This window comes from Macrobrachium rosenbergii, chromosome 20 (genome assembly GCF_040412425.1).
Source record: "Macrobrachium rosenbergii isolate ZJJX-2024 chromosome 20, ASM4041242v1, whole genome shotgun sequence".
NCBI classification, from domain to species: domain Eukaryota; kingdom Metazoa; phylum Arthropoda; class Malacostraca; order Decapoda; family Palaemonidae; genus Macrobrachium; species Macrobrachium rosenbergii.
Window position 1 is genome coordinate 8,995,632 of NC_089760.1, and position 5,150 is coordinate 9,000,781.

At 32.5% G+C, this 5,150-nt stretch overlaps 1 long non-coding RNA gene across 3 annotated transcripts; it reads right to left on the reverse strand.

Moving 5' to 3' along the window:
- Positions 1-489: 489 nt before the first annotated feature.
- Positions 490-4,501, reverse strand: LOC136849038 (uncharacterized). 3 transcript variants are annotated; one of them, XR_010856208.1, is made up of 3 exons: positions 4,384-4,501; positions 2,843-2,981; positions 490-1,629 (listed from the first exon to the last, which is right to left on the reverse strand). It is a non-coding gene; the product is annotated as an uncharacterized lncRNA (long non-coding RNA). The 3 variants fall into 3 exon arrangements; XR_010856210.1 differs by lacking the exon at positions 4,384-4,501 and adding an exon at positions 4,208-4,337; XR_010856209.1 differs by lacking the exon at positions 4,384-4,501 and adding an exon at positions 4,201-4,336.
- Positions 4,502-5,150: the final 649 nt, after the last annotated feature.

Here is a 5,150-nt window from a genome sequence, read left to right on the forward strand (position 1 = left end):
TCATTTGTTCTCTTTTGGCCAGTTTTGTTACCATTCAATACCATTCATAACTTTTCAGGATTTAACCAGTTTTTCCTAATCCATAAATTGCCGTTGTCCCGAGACCCTAATCATTTGCTTTTAAGATTTTATCTATTCCAAACTGTATTCAACAATATAATCTCCAAGGGAACACACCATGACCAAGGGAGAAAAAATAATTTAGATTTTGACAAGACTTCAAAACGCTACCACCTTCAATAGCTCTCCAAAATTAACACAGGTTCAACATGCGAGTCGCGATTGAGTTTCACACCTGCTTCCTCCACCCACAGAGAGAGAGAGAGAGAGAGAGAGAGAGAGAGAGAGAGAGAGAGAGAGAGAGAGAGAGAGAGAGAGAGAGAGAGAGAGAGGCCACTCATTAACAGATCTAATTTTACTTAGAAGGAATCAATGATTGAAGTGTCGTACTTTACTTAAAAGGTCCATAGCGTTTATTTCTATAGCGTTTATTTAAATAAGGGTTATTACAGTTTTTATCCAGTTATTTTAATTTTGCTTCAAGCACTACTTATCAAATGGTAACGTATGAGAATAGTCATTTCTTATTATGCAAACTTTGCCCTATTATGCAATCTTTGCCCATGTGTCATTGTTAACGTTCATTAAATTTTATTTACAACGAAACACCAGTTTTGCTCTGAATAACAGTTACCTTGAAAACCACCTTTCCATCGAACACAGTAAAGAAGTCCTTCAAGTGCTTGCTTCGTGATAGAAACTTTGATGTCTTTCTGATGTCTCAATCCAATAATTTAAGTATTTCTTCAACCGAATATTTACTGAATGAGTACTGTGTAATACTGAGTACTGTGTATATTGTATATGTTGCCATCGTGCACAACCACTTAGTTAATTCTGCTTTTAATATTCTATACTGTCAATTACAGTGCAAGAGTTTTGCCTTTAAAAATTTTATATGCTGTATTTCATTCATAATAAAGATATGTTCTTTCTGACAGCATGATCACAATATTTTAGTTTCACTTAATAGTTTGCAAACTTCAGAATTTACGTTGAGTATAAAACCTGGATGTCTTAACTAATTTACTTACACCTTTGTTTCAAGGATGAAAATCAAATTTTCAGTCCTTAACCACCAACTAAGGTACTTAAAAAGTGATATCAGTCAACAGGTTTTTCTAAAGTTACAAAACCATAATAGTTTCAGGTATTGAAACATTAAAACACCATAATTGCTTCCCAAAATAATATTACCACCATTTTATATAAGGCTTTGACTTCTGGTTTAAGTTAAAATAGTTATATACCAGTCTTCATAAAACCCTCTGTCAAGGTATACAGCTTAGTTCATGGCAAGAAAACAGGATTCGCAATTTCCGTTGGTGAAGCTAAGATTAACATACAGCATTTATCTAATGATACTTTAATGAAATTTTAAACTTAGTACACCTTTGAACCATCAAAGCAGGACAACTCATGGAACGGGTGAAGTATATTAGTAACGCCAGGCTCACGTCTCACCTCACTCAATTTTGTGGCGTGAAAGCAACGAACGTGGAGTTCTTGAAAAACCAGAAGTGTTTGCATTCTAACTGTCGAAGTCAACATCCTGTAATGCATTAAAAACTGCGGCAGAAATCTTTGTAGTTATAAGTTTCAAAAAAATAACTAAAGTCAATAACATGAGGTTTTAACGCGATTGAACCCGAAACCTAACAAAAATAGTTTCTTGCTATACAAACAAAAATAGTTTCTTCCTATACAAACCAACAACTCTTATACCTCTAAGAGGCAAAAATATAAAAAAAGTGCTATCTTACTGAGGAACTAAAGCTGTCCAAAAGGACTAAGTGAATGACCAAAAGAAACAACCGCATAAAAAAAGGCGAAATGCCAAAATTAAGTTTTCCAGAGGTTAAGTAAAAGTATAGCACAGTCTAGCGTTAGGTTCGACTCACTAATTACTTAATTTCAACATCCTGGAATAGTGTCAACTTTACCATACTAGTAAAGATTTGATTGGAAAATTAGTTATGTCTATTGCAGTAATAAAAATAAAAGGCGTGCTTGTTGTATGATTGGCATTGATATTACTATATAAATTTATATATTTATAAATTTAAAATTAATTTGACCTACGAACAAAGATAAATTTACATTAAAAATAAAATTAAAAATACCTAAACAAACAAACTACGTTAAATCTTAATGCTTAAAGCAATGAATTTCCAAATAGTTAATTTTTCATCTGAAAACTAAACTAACGTCCTAAGTTCGGAAGTTTAGATGTAAAATAAAGCAAATAAGTGATCTTTGGAATGATACATCTTCTAAGATTAATTTGTATTAACTTCAATCTCACATAACATTTAGAAGCTTACGTTGACTATTTCTGTACGATCAAGTTACCAAACTTTAAATGCAAATATCAAATAAAACAGTTATAGTTGACTATGTACGATCAAGTTACCAGTTGACTATCTCTGTAGTATCAAGTTGCCAAACTTTAAACGCAAATGTTAAATATAAAACAGTGAAGTTAAAGGTCAACAATAACGGCAAAATCCAATTATAATTCTTTAGCAATCAAAGTACAGACGTTACTTTACTTTAAATCTTTAATTTTAAAGAAAATCTTAATTAACTTCTAAAATTAGTTAAACCGCCGATGCAATTGACACCTGAAAGGGAATAATTGATTAAACAAACCCCCCATTCACCTGCCCATAGGTCAAAAGACCTATGGAACAGGGAAATGGGGGGCGGCCTCCACCCCTACAGGGGCACACCGCCCCTGTAGGGATGGAGGTGAAAATAGTGGTTTGGCAAGTTGACTTACCTCTTTCTCCGTAAGAGAACCCGGGGGAGAGAAGTCCATCTTTGTGTAGCTTGAGAAAAGTTTTCCTGGCTTCAGAATTTTGACCAAATTTCTCCGTTGTGTAGTTTACTTCATAAAGTGACTTCGATTTCATGAAAATCTGGAAGTAGTTAAATATTTAAAATTGTGGCAGTTCTTTGATTTGCTGTAATAAATAAAATTTTAATGTCATCTCTACAATTTAAGGCAGATATTTAAGGTAGATATAAAGCGGGACTTCGATTTCATGAAAATCTGGTAGTTAAATATTTAAAATTAAATCAGTTTTGATTTGCTGTAATATATAAAATTTTAATGTCATCTCTACAATTTAAGGCAGATATTTAAGGTAGATATAAAGCGGGACTTCGATTTCATGAAAATCTGGTAGTTAAATATTTAAAATTAAATCAGTTTTGATTTGCTGTAATAAATAAAATTTTAATGTCATCTCTACAATTTAAGGCAGATATTTAAGGTAGATATAAAGCGGGACTTCGATTTCATGAAAATCTGGTAGTTAAATATTTAAAATTAAATCAGTTTTGATTTGCTGTAATAAATAAAATTTTAATGTCGATTTCATGAAAATCGAGTAGTTAAATATTTAAAATTGAATCCGTTTTGATTTTCTGTAATAAAATTTTAATGTCATCTCCACAATTTAAGGTAGATATTTAAGGTAGATATAAAGCGGACAAAATTTAGGATTTAAGACCAAGTATATTAACAAGCACTAAGCAAAAGGATTTAAGACGAGGTATATCAACAAGCACTATGCAATTTCGAAGTAAAATACAGGTTTAATGCTAAACTTAATTGCCTCGCCGAGAGGATTTGATCCTGTAACAGAATTACCTGTTACTTCAGAAATAAATGAACCGTGGCCTACAGAAATAAATGAACCGTGGCCTACTTTAATTTTATAACCCAGAGTGGGGAAAAAAGCAAAAGTTATGTGGCTAGAGACTAATAAATAATACCCAATATTCATTACAGTCATTAGTAGTATTAAGTATGATACTCAACCTCAACGGCCCCACACCAAAACATTCCTCAACGGCCCCACACCAAAACATTCTTCAACGGCCCCACACCAAAACATTCCTCAACGGCCCCACACCAAAACATTCCTCAACGGCCCCACACCAAAACATTCCTCAACGGCCCCACAATAAAATATTAAGGAAAAATATGCCATGAAATATTTAAAATTAAAATAAGCTACAGTTTTATTGCAATTAAAAAACTTTGGATCAATTAAAACTAACAAAATTCAATAACAAGCCCAAACCTTAAGTACCCAGACACACTAAATCTTACGATAAATGGAAATTAACCGATTACAAAATTCTTAATAAATGTAAGGAAACTTAGCCTGGGCAGGGCCTGGGAGTCGCTCCACAATCAAACGCAGACCATCCTTCAAGAAACGGTACTCCAATCGGAAGAACAGCTAATCACAGAATTATTTCCAGTAACTCTAATATCAAAGAATTCGTTAAAACGCTGCGCAGACCCACCATTAAAGAAAGCTACTCCACTGTACCAGAAACGAAGACTGAGCAAGTAGTTGCCGGCAAACGAATGCTGTTTACGTCACCATCAAGGACCATGGATTCGCCTATCCTGAAACTTGGGCGATTTAAGTGGAAGAGTACGACATCCTTGTTTCTTGTTTATGGAGAAATTTCAGAAGAATCGTTGATGCTTTATTTTAGATGCTTAAACGATAACTGCTTGATTCTGCGTTTTATGACTTCTCTGTTATTTGGTAAATTTGGCTTGTGTGTTTTTTTTTTAATAATTTATCGCACAATAGGAATGAAAATTCTTCGGAATATTGAATTGTCGCGCTGTCAGACAGTTAATTACCTTAGTTTTACATTTCAAAGACTGCATGTTACAAAAGGAAGTTTTACGTAAGTTTTTCCTTGTAAACTATATATATATATATATATATATATATATATATATATATATATATATATATATATATATATATATATATATATATATATACTAAACAGGACCTCATTCAAACTGGATGGTATCTAATGGAGTATTCAGAAAAAAGTTACAAGCTTTTTTTTTGGACAAACAGTCCACATTATCATTGTCCAAGAAAGCTTGTAACTTTTCTGAATAAATACTCCATTAGATACCATCTAGTTTGAACACGCGAGGTCCTTTTAGTAATTCTACTAATGCACAGAACAATTGTGTGTGCGATAAAGTTTATATATATATATATATATATATATATATATATATATATATATATATATAT